This window comes from Eufriesea mexicana, unplaced genomic scaffold, assembly GCF_001483705.2.
Source record: "Eufriesea mexicana isolate 0111107269 unplaced genomic scaffold, ASM148370v2 scaffold1482, whole genome shotgun sequence".
NCBI lineage: Eukaryota > Metazoa > Arthropoda > Insecta > Hymenoptera > Apidae > Eufriesea > Eufriesea mexicana.
This window is the reverse complement of record NW_016909634.1, coordinates 1,914,203-1,932,593: the sequence shown is the minus strand read 5'-3', so window position 1 is coordinate 1,932,593 and position 18,391 is coordinate 1,914,203. Positions and strand designations below refer to the sequence as shown.

Below are 18,391 nucleotides of genomic sequence, written 5' to 3'. Positions count from 1 at the left end.
TTGTATCATGAAATATGATAGGGCGGTTCATCATATAATTTAAAGAATTCGATTCGAAAAATGAATCATAGCATGGAAAGAGGATATTGAAAGATTACGACACTACAATATAAAGAATATTATAAATATAATTTCGATATGAATAACAAGTGATCTTCATTCTTTTATATAATATTTATAAATCTAAAAATTAGTATTTGTATCCTCCTTGTACCCTATTGAAGAGTTTGTACCTTGCAATATTCAATTTCAATATTTTTATGGAAGAAAGGAAGGAAAAGAAACAAAATTATAAAATTAGAGAAAAGTTATCAATTATCAGATGAATAGAAGTAAAACAGAAATAACTATTTTAAGATATAGTAATGTACATGCAATCACGAAGTAGGAACTGCAGTAAATAAGTCAAATCCCTGGATAAACAGGCCAAATTAAGTAGATTGTATCGTGGTAATGAGAATTTCGCCTCAACCAGCCACAAATGCGAAACTTCCTCATTATCCCGTGTTAAATCTCGAAAGGAAAAGAATCTCGCGAGATCCTTTCGAAGTCTTTAACAAGACGGCACAATCACAGGAGCCGTCCAGTCGTTGGAAATCCGAAGCACGCTCTATCGAGTAAATCATTAAAATCCTTTTGTGGAAAGCTTCGCGAACAGGACCTCGATGAGCAAAGGACGAACCTCTGTGGTTGTTCGCGATGCAATTTCCTTACACCTTCTTCTCACCATCTCGCGTTTGCACTCTCTGAGAGATAATTGCACGTTCACTGCTCACCCTTAGAGGACTTTTCATCATTCTTCGTGCATAAGACGATGACTTTCCTTATATTTTTGGAAAATAACTGATGGAAGTGGTCATCGGATTCTTTTAACTATGAATGTATTTGGGAAGGGCTTCTACAATCTATAGAAATTATATTCGTAAAATTATTATACTTTGATTATTAGGAAATTATTAGACGTTTCATTAATTAATTAATTTATACCTTCTCGTTTCTAATGATAGTGAAAAATTACTAAATTTTAATGCTTAAGTCAAATAAGACTTTATAAAGTCCTACAAGATATTAGGATATGTCCTATGCTACAAGATATTATAATATTTATAATACTAAACTAAAATATGACGATTGAGATATTCTCCAAATTTTCATCCATTTAAACTCAAAATTTTATGAATATTCCATAGTATAAAATATTACATAATTTAATTTAATAAAAGTAATAGTTATAATCTTCAATTTTAAATTTTAAATTTTATTATTTAATATATGGTTTTGAGAAAGAAATTGTAATCGTGAAAGGAGTATGAGTCATTGTATACTATGTAACTCTTTTTAATATCTAAATTAAATTTGCTGAATGAAAATACGTTCGTAAAATGTGTCTCGAACTTTTTGTGGAAGCTTGAGACCGATATTATTGGATCGGTAATGAAGTGCAGTGGTTCGAATATTTATAGAATTCCAAAATTACTTGATCAAGTCTGCCAAGTAGAGTATATTCACAGACATTAGTTGAGACGACTTACATCATTTGTCATTAACTATGAAGACAAGTTAAACACAATGTCACGATTCTACATGTTAGAATTTTGCATTAGTTTCAGAAATAAATAAACTTCGATACAAACGTGGCTCGATTATAACAATATCTGATGTTCTGTACAGTTTTCAACACGATTTAACTACGTCCTAACTGTAAGGCATAATTTTGAAATCTTAATGAAAATTCTACACAAGAGAAATCCAATAACTAAATAATTCAGGTAACTGAATCTGTAATTAGAACAAGATTGCAACTTCGCGGCACAAAATTGCAATTTTCAATCGTCTCTTGATAGTCGTGTGAGGTAACTATACTTTAATTCCTGTAATTAATCTCAGAAACGATATTATAATATAACTCAGCGTAAGCTTTGTAAAAAATCATTTAAATATTCATTTAAAATCAACCTCTGGCAGCATAATAACGAGTCTATCTCGTCACGAGTTTTTTTATTCGAAACTGCACAAAGAAGTGCAACACTCATCATACGAGAGTAAAATTATACATAACACGTTTCAACGTGATTAAAATTCATATAAATTCTAAAAGCTTTTATAATTTTATTGCGAACGAAGTAGACGTATAGTACTTAAGTAAAAATAAACGTATTTTAAATGCACAATTTCTTCTAATTAAATCATAATGAAAAAGGTTAAATGAAATAAAAGATTTTTAATTGCACACTGACAATAATTTAAATATAATCAGAATTTTTCAAATTCATTAATGATTTTATCCGAATCTAGGTAAATCTACTCCTCGATTTAAGATGTCGCGAAAGTAAATCTAATGCCAGGATTAATTAAAACGTTCATCTTTATAAATTTGCATTAATTTTAATATCCAAGACCCAGTACTCTAACTTCATTTGGAAGATGTAAAAAGTATCTCGACAGCAGGCTAACAATGTTCAACAAACCTTTCACAAAATGAAATTTGAAGCTTAATCAAAGCTTAACAAGGGAAAATACCGACACAGGTAAAGATTCATCAAAATCCATTCCCTAACTCTCCTCGTCCTCTCGAAATTTACCGTAACTTCGCCACAAAAGTAAGTATCTGCTCCCAATCGGCCGATTTTCAAGCAGTGCTCGCGTATACCGCCAAGCACGTATATGCTCTCGACATTTTCGCAAAAATGCACGGATGCGTGACGGAAAATTAACGCCTTGAAACGATGCCAATCGCGAAATTTCGCGATTGCCACGTTTTACATTTGCGTAGCAAATTTCCTTAATGGCAACACGTGTTTGGCAAAAATCATCAACTGCGTGTTATTATCGTGAACACGATAACTAAAATTTCCAAGGTAACGATGTTGATTATGAACACTAGTGGTTAAAAGTTTGCAATCATTTACCCACTTGTATTTACAACGAATTTTCTGATAATTGTAGTACTAGCTTAAAATAAGATTCTTTCTTAAATATTCTAAATATTTTAAAAAATTATATAATACAATATTTTTAAATATATTATAACAAAAAGAAGTTTTCTAAATATTACCTTTCGAAACCGAACATCTCAAAATTTTTCCCTTAATAAATTTGCTGTACAGTATATACGTGTATAGCTCGAAATGCATTTTCCTATATGGCAACTGCACCAAAAATGGCAAAAAATTGTAGAATTCCTGGTAAAGGATTTAATAAAAAGTCATTGCAATAGATATTGTCGATATGATACAAAACGAACGTCAAATTGCTGTTTAATAACAGGCAAATTATACAATAACAATTATTGTAAAGTTTAAAAACAACTTGCGTTCGAAATTGCTACGCAAATTTTGGACGAACAATTTCATTTTAACGTTCCGATTTATAGAGACAAAACGGTATAAACAGTTTGTTGAACGGTTGAATAAAATCAACTAATTTGGTTGCTGGCAAAATCAGGCAGGAAGAACGGAATCGAAAATAATATTATACGCTGTTTACGAATTAAACAAATCCGAATAAATTTCGATCTCACGGTGAGCGTTTATCAGATTAAGAGAATTTTCAGCTCAAGTTGAAGATTCCAATTTCGTCGGTTTGGAAAAGAGAGACATCTGTTATTTGGCACAGAAATGAAATACACGAGGAATTAGCGAATCAAAAGTCTTTAATCGAGGAAGCTTTCAAGAAGTTTATTCCTCTGGAAATATTTGAATTTTAAATACACCCGCCTTTTTTAACTTCATTTTTATTGGAAATGTCGAACGAGTTTTCCTTTCCGTGGAAACTTGCTAATTTCCTTGATTCTTGTCATTGATATGCGGCAATCCACGGAAACTGTGATTATTTTCTTTGTAAAAACTGGAGAAAATTGCACGTTGCGTAATAATTAGAATTTTTCTAATTTCACACTGCTAGAATGAATTATACGTGGGTTATGTAATATTCGATGCTTGGCAAATTCAAATTTGAAGCCTGGCCAAGATGATATCACGATGATTAATTAATCTATATATGTAGCTTTGATTTATATTAACAATGTAGAAGAAGAATAAATTTCATAGTGATGACAGTGACTACAACACTTTTACCAATTTACGAAAAAAGTATTAACATATTAACATTGTTGAAGACTAAGAAATTCACAAATTTTCAAATATACTGGTAATTAAAAAATTATTAAAATATTTCTTTAAATTTTTCTTTCAAACAAGCTACCCTTTTTGATCTAATTAATTTTTGAATAATGGCAAATAATAAATAATTATTTTAGGAGATATTCTGAAAATTAGTTCTTGGTGTAGATAAAATAATGTTTGTATATAGTACTTCTAAATATATTTCTCGAAATAAATTAATTTCTTCTAAACAAAGAATTTTATTAAGGAAACCAAACAGTTGAATTGAAACATTACTTTCAGTTTAAGAACGTACAACAGCGTTACGCTTCTCCAATAACCTTAACCTAAGCTTAAGTTAAACCTAGCCTAAACTGCGAATAGTATAGCTAGTAAACAAGAATAACACAACGTACAAATAAAACGATCGAGCTATATCAGCTATATTACACAAGGTGTATAATCCTTTGATACAGTTCTATTCGAGCTAGAATCTCACAGAAGGTTACTGTATGATTAATCAATACTTCCGGTAGGTAAGGACCGATAGGCTTCTTCCTCTATCCCAATGGGGCCAACTTCTCAGTGAAACCTACTGTGTTCGCTATAATATAACACGCAATAAGTATCATATTGAGTATACACTAAAAGGAAACAAATAAAAATATGAAACCATTAATACTTATCTCACAGATACCTTTCAAGAAAATGTAACTCAATTTCTATTACAAAAATACAATGTTTCTCAAGAATTGAGACTTAAGACTAACAGATATTATGACAATTGGAAAACAAAATCAAGACATCCAAAGAGATCAAATTTGGAAAAATATATAATAATTATTTCTTAAATCGCAAAAATATTTTAAATTCACGGAAATAAAATATTTAAAAATATGAAAAATTGGTGGGGTTTTAATTTTTCGATTCGTTAAAAATAACGGAAAGAAAAACATGATTTTTATCACGATCTAAGTGCACGCAGGAACAGACCGGAAGGGTAATGGAATTTTACTACTTCCGAATATGACATTGGCTTAACGTCGTCTGCCACGTGCTTATAATGCAATTAACGCGGCGCAGACGTTTAATCCTATTGAGCTGTAACGTTGGAAAGAAGTCGACTTCTCTGGCAGGTATCGGCCACATCAATTTCCCCTCGAATAGACGCGCGTGTGCACGCGGCTAACAAAGTTTCGTGATTGCCGCGTGTGTGTTTAACAGGTGTCGCGTGTGTACAGGTGACGTCATGCGAGTAATTATGCCGTCCTGCGATTCGATTCACGCACCCAGACCGCGAGTGAGGATATAATGTGACACGGAGATATCTGGCCGATAATATAAATTACAAAATGGACTCCATAATTAAAGAACGTTGATTAATCGCGTGTCAAAACTGTTTTCGCGTTATCGAGGAGGGAACTACTGCTCACAGGTGGAGAAGGGATTGAGTTTTCTTTGATTGGAATGTCGTCGAAGGAGGAATCTTTGCTTCTTGAACCTCCGGTTGTGTGTGAATTGGGATGCTACGCAGGTGGGTTCAGAAGTTCGCGGCCTGACGTGCAGAGGCAGCACTAGTAAGCACTATTATATTTTGTGAGGTTAGTTGAACTGTCGCTAGTTTCTTGGTTAATATTTCTATTAACGAGTGTTTTAGGAATCTTTTGTAGTCATTTTTAGAAAAGGTGCGTTGTCCCACGGAAACAATGTTCCAGTTCACACGTCAGCGGTTTTTACGGCTCAGATACACCGGTGTGGCTTTGAATCGATACCCTGATTCTCTGTAATTACTGGATCCAGATTTATGGAACTATCGCTTATTTTCATAATTAGCCGCATGGCGGAGCACGATTTCCATCGGTGGAAGAAACTGTAGCAGTTGTAATGGAATATTTTGCAGGGTAGAGCGAGAGATTAGTATCATATAGGAATTATGATAATGGAATACTAATAGTCTGAATGTAGAGATTTGAAAAGGAATTATATTGGAAAATAATGTAAAATTCGATTTTTCTCTGATAATGTGTGGACTTTTCAGAGTATACACACGAGCTACTGAAGATATAGAATAATATTTGTAGACTCTGAGAGTAATAATAACAGAGTAATAATATTAGGAATAATCAGGATCATACTTTAGATGTGAGGGAACGAATTTTACTGACATTGCACGTTGCAATGGTTGAAAGTACATGTTTTGGACGGAAAATGGAAAAGAATTTTATTGCAAAATTTATTCAAAAGTCTCGGTTCTTTTTTCGTGATTCATACATATATTAATTTTTCGAAGCATGCTTTCTTGTGAAAGTATTTGGCGCTTCGTTGAAGTGAACGGACTCCTTGAACGATGAAGGTGAGTGAACTTCTGCTGTTTAATATGAATGACGTATGTTCGAGATGGTACAGAAGAGATATGGAGGCTCTGTTTAAGATTGACGTTTGATTTGGTGTAAAATATTTTGAATGAATTCCGTGAATCCACGCAGAGTAATGTTAATCGCGAAAACGTGTTTGGATTTTATATTAGCTTTCGAACTAATGTTATTCTTAAAAGTATTCCACTCCACAGTTCTTTTTTCAGATTTTACAGTGCTTTCGTCGATTCATTGTGGAATTCTGTTTCGAAACTTTTTTCAGAAGTCTAACTTTATAAACCATCATTTTTATTTCTTTATTTGTTTGCTTGTTTATCTGAATAAGGCTACATGTATTCAGTCTGGAAGTAAATTTGATCTCTCTGACCAATACACGTCCTAAAATAAGATTATGCTAAGAGGATGCTTAAAATAAACCTTCAATATCCCCTTCTCAGTCTCACGAATAAGCTAACTTTAATTTCGAATAAGCTAGCGGTTCATCAAGATCGTCTGCTACTTTTAAGTGTGTTCTTCTAGTGAAATAAATATTCTGTTTAAATAAATAGTTACTCTTCATATTAAAATACTTCAAAATTTCTACTGAAAGAATTAAGAAACTTATGTTTCTAAATTTAACGAGAAAGGAATGATAAGAAAGTTATTTAATTAAAGCAATAACAAAATTCTATAGCATAAAAATTAATTTCTTATCATTTAAAAACTAAGCATATTTGACATCAAAAAATTAAGAAATAAATTTTGTTGTGATTTCTAAAAACTAACGAGTGAAAGACTGACAATTAATTGTAATTTTGAAAAATATTATTAATTAAATTAAATCTTGAATTAAAAATATTCAGCTCCGCGTAATTATAATAAATTTACTATGGCAATTAATTTTTCTTACTGAACAAATTATATTAGTCTACGTCAGGATTTATATTTTACAAAATGGTATTAAATTCCTGAAAGAGAAGAATTTTATGAAAATAAAATAAACGTTATAGAAAAATAGCTACTGCATTATTGATTTATGACTTAAATTTTATGAATTATTATTAATTGAGTAACTAAATTAATAAAAAAGCATTAATCGGAAGATTCAATGAGAAATTCTATTACTATGTTATTTTCTAACACATTTATTAGGAATAATTAAGTATTTTTAATAAAATAAATAGGAAAGAAACAATTTTCAGGTGAAGATCTCCATAGGAAGATCAACTATTGAGTATTCAATTTATGCAATTGAATTCCTCAAGGAAAGAACAAGTAAACAAATTTAAAACATTCAAACACGAGGGTCCATGAAGAAATTTGTGGAGCTAATGATTTATGTTGCGTTCTATATTTCACGATCTTTCGAATAAAATCGTTTCAAATAAATAGACGGATTAAAAAGCTATAAATATGGGACTCTACAAGAAGATCGATCACTATGAGACCATTGATTTATGTTCTATCTTATATTTCAGCAACTGCAATTAAATAGCTATCAATTTATCACTAGAACCTGGTTAACACATACTTTGAATGCTGAAATATGATTATTTTGCGTTTATTCGAAACATAATACCAAAACATATAATAGCCAAATATGCATATATTATTTTTTCCAAGCACTTCACGATATTGACCAATATAATTTGTCTCGTATAAAATTAATAGAAATATTTCTTATCTTAAGCACAACTGAATAATGCAAAATTTATCTCTGAAGAAATTACTATTGCTTCATACTGTTGAATGTGAAATTAAATTTCTTCTATAATTAGGTAAATATATTAAAACTATGACTACCTAAAATATGATATATATGCATATACTTATTTATTTAATTATTTATTTATTTATTAACTTATTTACTAATAATCATCGCTAATTACTCACTATAAAAAATATGAATAAGATACTAATACAAACAAGTCGACGAAGGAGGTTATAACAATAATTCATAGAAACGTGTGACAACTTCAAATAATCTATAAGAATCTAGTCTCTCTATAGTGCATTATACCACATATAGTATTGTTGTGAACTATGTTCTCCAGACCTACAGTAGGCAACGAAATATTTTTTCCTTTCTTTATTACACGAGACCAATTATTTGGTATACCTTAAATTTCCAAGTAGGTGCTTCTTGAAGTCTAAAAAATTTTCTCCCCTATTTTCTCAAAAGGAATGGCATATTAATACTTTGCTCTTTAAATACCTTTCATTAAATGCCATAATATTTATTAAAAGTACCTTTTCGTATTTTGCAAGTAATTATGGAGTTATAACGAAAAATCTCATGACAGTGATAAATAGACACATGTAATTACCTTTTTATCTTAATCAAAGTCGAAATACATTTTGTTGAAAACAACCACGTGTACTTGATGTCAGCACATACAAAAAATCTGAAACCAGTCAGTTTAATTGGTTTGGAGGTATCAATATTGCAAATATGCAAAAACTGAGACTTGATAATAAAAACGGCCACTATAGATCAATCGATTTATATCGTAGCCTGGTCAATTCAAGAGGCATTACGATTCGATCGACGATGGAAGATAATAAAAACGTACGAGTAAAAAATGTTACGTGACATGGTTGCAAATACGGCTATGCGTAGCAGTGACATTCTTCGGTGCGTGACGCCGAATTTATCAGCGTGACTCCTGTTTCTCGTAACTATCGTTACGGTGCTTGAACGTGCCCACTAATCACTATGATAATGCTCCTCTGTGATAAATTTGCGCGCCTACACGCGGTGCAAGCTTCGTCCAGACGTTTGCTTATAGGGAATACGAAATCAACCTCTCTGTCAACAGAATTCATGCATTTTTCGCATTATTTCATGCAGATAATCATAACCCCTCAAATGTATTAACACGGTTTCGATTTTATGTAAAATTTTCTTTATCGTCTTTGAAAATGGCCTTACTTTATCCACTAATCGTAAGTGAATTTAAAATAATGTATAATATATTCGTATTTTCTGAAATAATATTTCCTAAATCAATTATAGAAAAGTTTGGAAATTTTTTACCGATTTTTGTAAAATAATTCGGTCGTTAAGAAATTAGTATGTCTTTTAAATAAAATATAAAGAATTAATGAGATTTTATAGGATTTTAATTCCTTTGAATATAAGATAATTCAGGATTTAAATATTTTAAGCGAAAATTCAGTTTCCTTAAATTCAGGAAACTTTTTTCTTATAATACTAATTCATGGTATCTTAAAAACTCGAAATAGTAACTAAAAGGTTAATAATGTGGTTTAGTTGAATAAATTTGTTAATTAATTTAAATTTGGATATCAGTTAAAGATTATGTAACGTATTTTGTAAATCAGATACTTATATGGGATGTAGAGTGTCCACAGATTTATTGAAGCAAGAATTTTTGAGGTCACGTATATGAAGGAAGAAAGAACTTTTAAATAAATATATGTACAGGAAATTTACATATTTTATAACTTGATCTTATCGCAAATTGGCAATATGCTGTTCTGAGACGAAAATGTTGTAAAAAGTCAAGATTATACATTATACTAATGTGACTTACAAAATGAATAAATATTGATATACTTTAAACACCTCTTAAATATTCACATTTCGTTATTATATTTTAAATGCTTCAATCACGAATATTAGTCAGGTAGAACTGAAAATTTGCAAAACTCAGTTATAATTATAATGTAATATTTGCAATAATAATTGCTCTTTCCTATCCCTTAATGAAATTACAAATTCAAATAAACTCTATTTGATATAGGCTATTTATCTAAGGCTACCATTTTCCTTCTACCTTCTTCTGCATTTAATTACTATATTATATACATTAAATAATATTTGTTCTTTCAAATAATATTGGAAATGAGAAAATTATTTCAGAGAGGAGGATATTCTTGGTCCACTATAAAATGAAAAGAATTATTCTCTGACTAATTTTGCATCTCACATCACTCACACAAGAGCGAGATACATTAAAATTCACAGATCCCAATTAATTAAAGTACTTCCAAAATATTCTTCTTCTACAAGTCGTACTTAAATCCTACTTTTAATCGAAACAATAAAAATGGTAATTTTATTTCTTTTAAATATGGTATATGCAACATTTTATTTCAAGGCATGTAGGAAGTCTCACGATCAGTCACGTACATTTAATTGCATAACGCGTTTGTTATGGATCGGCGAGGAATGTAATTCATACCATGACTGTCTACGCTGTTGCAGCTAGTAGCGTTAATTAAACACTTTTGCCGGGAAAGCGTAGACATCAGTGCTCTGAGATATTTGTAAATATAATTCAGTCACTTGTAACGGGATATCAGAAATTATTAAGCGCGTGCAGCATCCTCCATGGTGATAGCTTTCGTGTACCCACGCGGATGGTTGTCTGACATTTTGTTTAGTTGCATCTTGAGATAATTTTATTATGACTTCTGATTTATACGTACATTTCAAAATTCGTTGGGACTTTGTAAGTAATTTTTAAAGTAATTATTTAGGAGTATTTCCTTTTCTGAGCGGGGATCAAAATGGAATGTGAAATTTTATTTTATTTTACTTCGATTCGGAGCTTTCGATGGAAAATACGGTTGACTTAGATTTAAGTTAAGTATGGATCAGGTTTGGAAAAGATTTCGCTAATTTATACAGTGGCAATTTTAATTTAATTTGTTTGAAATTGAAAAATTGTTTCTTCATTATATTAGTATTACTTTTGACTCGATTCGAATTTTTAGCGATTATTAAAGATCCCTTGCATTGTATGGTGCAAATAAGGTAATACTTTTTGCGGTTTAATTATTAGCTCCTCAATTTTGATTTCCAAGATTTATTTCTAAATTCCTATCATTAATATTTAACTTCGCCAAAACTATTTTCCAATATTGGACATTCTCTAGTTTTCACCATTATCATCCTCATCATATTCTTAACATTCTCGTGGGATTATTCCAACAGCGATGAAAATACCGAAAGATAGAGTGAAATACGGTCACTAAATTGCGTAATCCAGAATAACAGGTTTCCTTTATCGATGATCCAACACGTAAGAAGAAGCAGTCGTAAATTTCCACTAGCAATCGATTAACCTAATGACTCGGTTGCAGAGGCATCGAAAAATCTAATTATCATGGTCGAAAAAGCTCGTACTGGACAGAGGAACTGATATTCCTCTCGTAATCGTTCTTTAAAGCTCAGAGTTCGATTAAAAGGGAAAAACGAATGATCGAAGATTTTCGAAAGCTTTTAAGGAATAAATTGTGCGTTTGATCGACAGAGGAGATTGGAGGAGGAAATCGCGTACGGTTGGCACGAATGCAGGGCCAATGGGGGAACAAATCGCGGGAATATCGGAGAAATTCTCGCTTCCGACTCGACGAAAAGTATTCGACTCTTTTCTTCGGGAAGAGCTGCTGGCAAGTTTCGATTCGGGAAAGTTTCCCGGAGTAAGTTCTGGATCTACTTATCCCGGGAGCAGATTTTTTCGTTTGCCTGAGACGCGCGAATTTCGACGAATGGAACGGCTTTTGAGAAACCTCTTGCGTCCGCAAGTTTATTTTTTCACACGTATTTCTCGAGCAGATAGCAAATACATTATACTAATATTACAATTGGGAATTTTATAAATAACTGTAATTTTCATCGATTTCACTTTGTTGCCAAAAAGATGTGGAAGTCGTCAATTAATCTTTATTCCTTTATCCCTTTAATCAAAAGTATTCCTGCATAAAAAATAAATTCTAAGAGACTATTTAAGGTTTAAACTTTTTAATTAGTATAATTAATATTTCATTTAATTATTTATCAGATATTTAATTAATGTTTAATTATGGAATTATTGGATTATTTCATTATTGAATTACTTAAAATTAAAATCTTGTTCATCCTTTTTTAATTCGATGCTATTCAATATTTATTTGTATTAATATCGAAATTAATGCAACTTGATTTCGGAATATATGAAGATTTTTAAAATTTCTTTGCTAATGAATATGGAAAGAAGAAAATTTTAATTATTGTAGAATTGATTGTGCGAATGAATGAAATTTCGAGCAATTTTTTGAGAATTATAGTAATTCCTTCGTCTCGTTGCGTGTCTGATCTCTCATTATTAACTATGAGTCTAACGATATAGTTCTATGGTCGGAATGATCATGTATCGAACCATGAATGTGTGACGCCAATTATTGGATTGTGAGGAATGCTCGAGGCGTTGGAATAACGTGTTTCTCATTATGCATCCACTGCTGTCCCCGTTAAATTGAGACAAACATCAAGAAACGTTAATGACACGCGACATAATCAATGGTTACAAGCTGTGCAACATCTTTATTAGAAATATATCTGCTCGTGCACATCATCGAGTTACATAATCGACATCAGCGATTATTAAAATGCAAAAACTCGTAAAGGAAGTTAATAACAGTTCGATAAAGTTTAATGATAAAGTGAATAAAGTAAATTATTAATGGAAATACAGAAGTGTCAGAGATACTTCCATAACTCGATTTTTACATAAGAAATGTTTACATACTGATGTTTTATGATATAATGTGACTTGGGGGTTACATACCCATGTACTTACATTTCTGTACATTTCTCAATTCTTATTATATTTATTTATCAATATATTGTTATAGTGATATTACTAATAATATTATATTGATATCAAACTATTTATAACTTTTAATATTTATTTTTAAATTATAATCAATTAAAATGTTGAGTTAAAATATTTTTATGTTATAAGATCCATGTCAGATAAATTTTTATGCTCCAAATTTTATATTAGAGATATTTTTATAGCACAAAATTTATGAACATTTAAACATTTTGGAAGGCTTAGAAATTTCAGAAATTTTAAAGAATTTTTAGAAACATCAATGGTAGAAGTATTGTTATGCAACAAATTTCATGTTAAAGATATTTCTATATTGCAAATTTACACTGGAATTGTTGCTAATAAATATTAGAAATATTTTCCTGTAGCACGTTCCATATTGCGAATATATATGTGTTCTAAGTTTGTAGGACGTTGTAATGTTTATTACTATTACATTATAGTTGCTATTACAAATCAAATACTTCATACATAATGCACAATTATCCGCGGATAAATCATCATTAATGATTCAATTGTATGATACGAAATTGCTATAAATTAACAGTTCTCGATTAACATTTGAAACTAAATGATAATGCTTACAAATTTAAAATTACGACGACGATAGTCATGACTGTCAACATTTCAACCTAAACATACCATATAGCTAACCTAAGCAAACCTAAATATCATTAAAATGATACATGGAACAGGAAGTATATATTTTACTCGCGATCAGTAACAAATTTAATCTTCCTTATCTTACTTCCTGTTTTCAGAGTTTATGTTCACTATATGAAATGTTGCATACAGTATAGAAGAAAGTACTGAAAATAATAAAAGAAAATTTGAAAGAATTATTTCCCGGAATAAAAATGAATTTAACGTTACATTATTCACGTGTAATTTTGTATCATGTTTATCCACCTCGAAGAAGCTCCGATTTTACTCACTCCAAGCAAAATAAAAAGAAGTCTTCAGATTTTGCGAATCGTATTTCTGGAACCAAATTTTTTGTCTTATTTTTCAACTATTCTTGTATTCTTCGAATATTCACGTATTTCGAAAGAAAACGGTCTCGCGATTCTTTTATACGAATACTGTATTCAAACTTTATGAAAATAATCGATGGAGTCCATCAAATTAAAATTGGATTTGAACTTGAATTTCTGAAAAGATTTTATGGACAAGGGACAAGATTATCCATTCTCCATATAAAAATATGAAGTTTATTTTCTTCTTTTAATAGAAACTTGCACAATAACTGAGAAATTTATAATACTTGCGTGTCTATAAATGGACCGTGGTCAAGAAGTAAATCACAGTTGCAAAAATAATAATCAAGACTATTTTTTTTTAGTGGTGTCGACTATAGGAAAAAGATTTCATATTTCGACGGAAAGTGATGTATTTCATCGTTGAAATACGTTGCAGTAAAAACGGAATAATTATTGAAAAAAATATTGCATTACAGGAATCAACAAAAACATAACAATAAGTCTAAATTAATCTTTTCACTTTCCGTTTAATTATTATGCAAATACCGAGTCGATTAAAGGCAACGAAACAAAAATAATTATTTGTTTACACGTAAATTCCGGATTTTATAGTATGAAATATACAATATTTAAATTAATTTAATTATCGCGCGCACAAAACATTAATTAATATATTAATTTCATTTAAATCTAATTTGATCAATATTAATATACCTCAAATAATTATTTTCCATTAGTGATAATTTCCAAGAATACTAAGGACCACTATTCGATTTAAAAATGTTTAACAAAATATAAATTCTAATTATAGATCCAATTATAATAGAAACGTTATTATGAATATTCATAGTTATAAGAGAAACGTTATTTCTTCTTTTGTTTTTCTGTTGCCTGAAAAAGACGGGCTTCTGTATTTTCGTCGAATATTTAGAAAGCAGAGAACATAAAAGTATTTTTTTAATTGTCACTGATGGATTGAATAAAATGGAAAATATCGAACCGCATTATTCTTTGTTTCTTTGTCTCGTCGTTTATTCTCCACTTTTCCTTTTATTTATTCCACAGAAGAATGTTGAAAAGACCTTTAAGTATTTTCGATGCACTTTTTACCAAAGCCTTTAACGTTTCGCATGCATGGGCAAATAATTCTGAGTGTTGCGGAAATGGAAAAATATAAGTTTTCAAAACGCTCACGATTTCTTCTATACCGAATAACAGTTTTTTTCTTATGACTCTGTAATATGTAGTTGCTCCAAGAATGAAAGAAAACCATCAAATATCGAACAGAAAAGTTTTAAAATTAAAAAGTACTTTCGAGATATTTATAAAAATAGAAAATGTAAATTAAAGTCCCGAATGGACCTCAAAGATGCTCTGATGAATCTGAAAAATTTATTCCAGCAATTTTTGCCAGGATAATGAATTAAATGGAAACTAAGTAAAAAATTTATGAAAATGTCGTTTACCAAAAAGTACCATATTATACTGCAGTTTTCCCTAAAGCACTAGATGGCTGTATAAAATATGGAATATAAAAATTGCTTACAAACAGACTAATGAATATGAAAGGATAAAAATGAAAGTTATTTTACAAAAACTGGAAAATTAAAAATATTATAAGTAACTGTATATCTAGATTATTGTGTTTTGCTTTATATTGATGGAAATGTTATTTCAATGCTATAACTATTCCTTTCGGTATCATTAAAATTACGCATTTGATTTCCATAAAAAAATTATTCCTCTTTAAAATAGAGCGAATGGTAATATATAATAACATTCAAGTTAATATCTGAATTACCTAATTATTCAATAAATCACATTCAAATAGCGGCTCACTATTTTCCCTTAAAATTTTCGTTTCTATAATAACCTTCAGAAAATACAGAAGAATTCAACGAACCGTCCGCAACATAACGTTCTAATCAATCTCGTAGCAAGCGAAATCTAACTCTATACATAATTACAGTGTAGTCTTACCTTGCTCCGAATTTCTACCACCTTTTCTTCATTCTTCTATCACTTCCACATTACACATAGTACAGAAACCATTAACCAAACCCTTCAAATACCACGAGAAAAGGAAAAAGAATTATTCGGAGGGGTTAAACTGAATCGCGCCCGATAAATTAAAAGAGTTCGACTCGCGACGTTCGGGTTCGTACATTTCCGTGCCCAGTCGGAGAGGATCGGCCAGGGCCGAGCGAGCAAGTAGCGCCGCAGCGCGGGTAGTTTTCGTGCCTGGTCGTCGTGCTGCTCGTCGTCCGGATCGTGCTCGTCGTGGCCGTGTTCGGCGGTAGGCGAATTCGCGCGAAAAGCACGCGCCTCAAAGGACGTGCTGTACGTTCATTCATCTACTGCCGGCTGTCCGCGCGTTTATCTCAACGTAGAGCGGAGAAAATCGGCCCGGCGATACGTCTCGTTTCCTCGTTCTTCTCCTACTCATTCTGTGTCTCTCTATCTACACGCCTCCGTCGGCCAGTCAGTCAGTCAGTCGACTACAGTGCCGGTTGATGCGTGCGTCGTGCGCTTATGCCACGTCCCGTGTCCTGCGCCAGAAAATCGTTCGGTAGCAGCGCGTGCCGAAAACAGAGCTAGGCAGTCGAAAGTGAATCGTGTTGTGGCTCGTTTTCCAAGTCGCGGTTCGCTGCCCGATTATCTCGCGCTTCGCCCTTTCTTCCCAGTCGTTTCTAGTGGTGTTTAGAGTCCAATTTCGACGCGTTTTCGACGTGTTCTTGTGCGTCAGTGCGTGTGTGAGTGTGTGTGTTCTATTTTTGCTGTCGTGTGCGTTGACACAGCGGCGAACGCACGTCTAATTAGGAGGGAAGAAACGGAGGTTGAGCAGATCACGTGAGTTCGTAAATTACGTTTACATTTCATTTTGAATACGTTGACGCACATGAGACACTTTTGTTTTGAAAAGCTTCGTTCGATGCTATGGTGGAATGAGCACATACCTCGTAGATTTTACTCTCTATCGCGCCTTCTTTTCATGCCTGTCCTCGTTCCATCATATTTGTCGATCGAAAGAAGCGTGGAACGTCGCACTTCTCACTAGCACGGTAAATAAGAGGAAAAGAAAACGAACTGCATATACTACGCGTTATTTTACTCCAAAAAAGGGCACTGATAATTCATACCGACGCGGTGGCGTGACTTTCCCACGGCCCGATACGTGTCGTATGATTACAACAAGTGTCAAATATCGCACTTTACAGTGACATTGTTATTAATTAAAAAGGGGCATATATTTTTGATAAAATATATTATTTTAATTTATAAATTACGAGATTATTTGTAGGTAAGAGATTTTGAGTGTTTTGAATAATTTATGTAATATAGATGGTATTTTGATACCGTTGCGAGTCCCTTCTCCCTCTACGATCCTGCTCGCAAGGGATGCCGGGTAAAATATTGCAAATCGTAATGTTCGGCAAGTGTCTCGTGTGCGTGCTTCTCGCCGAATCGTTAAACATATAGAACATAAGTGAAAATAAAGTGACTTTTCATTATTCATTATTGATAACGTATAGAATATACCCGTAAGCGTGCCTAGAATGCTGTTATCAATGCTGTGTGTCACGTAATCGCAAATTTTCGACAAGAATTGCTGCATAATTATCTGGACATAAAAGAAAAGCAGAAGTATATTGAATAATGCAAATACGTAAAGAGTGGTGATAAGGTAAATATAAGTTTCTTCCTTTACATTGATCTTCTGTTATTTACAAATGTAATATGCGTTTAGTTCTTTCTCTCTTAACGTACAAAATATTGTTTGCAACAATACAAGAATAATTCGTTTCTAACCTTGCGAAATCAGTGAAATTTTTTTAATATTCTCTCAAACTATATAGTCGATGTCTGATAACGTTTGAGAGAAAAAATTGCAAGGATTAATAAACATAACTTTAGAATGTTTAACAGTATAAATTAATTATTTATTTGTATTACAAATATATGTTAGAAATGTTGCTCTACTTTATGTGTTATATTACGAATATTTTTATGCCCTAGGCTTCACATTATGCATATTTTTCCTATTGCAAATTCTATATTAGGAATATTTCTACATTCATTATAAATTCTATGTTGACAATATTCCTATATTGCAAATATTTGATTAGGAATATTTCTATTTTGTGAAGTTGGTATTAGTAATATTTCTGTACTGCAAATTTTTTATTAGAAATATTTCTACATTATAAATTTTATATTTGGAATATTTCTACATTATATATTCTACGTTGATAATATTCCTATAAAAGTTTTATATTAGAAATATTTTTATCTTGCAAAAATTGATATCGATATTTATTTTCGCGAAA

The 18,391-nt window shown here is 31.5% G+C and overlaps 1 protein-coding gene and 1 pseudogene across 1 annotated transcript in view; both read left to right on the top strand.

Annotated features, from left to right (window-relative positions):
- The window catches only part of LOC108548270 (aldose reductase pseudogene), a 71,004-nt pseudogene that overhangs the window by 10,504 nt on the left and 42,109 nt on the right, over positions 1-18,391 (top strand).
- Positions 16,298-18,391, top strand: part of dnc (phosphodiesterase dunce) — a 368,500-nt gene continuing 366,406 nt past the window's right edge. The window contains exon 1 of the mRNA XM_017901155.1: positions 16,298-16,913. The gene's annotated coding sequence lies outside the window, so the exon portion shown is untranslated. The remainder of the gene's footprint in view (positions 16,914-18,391) is intronic.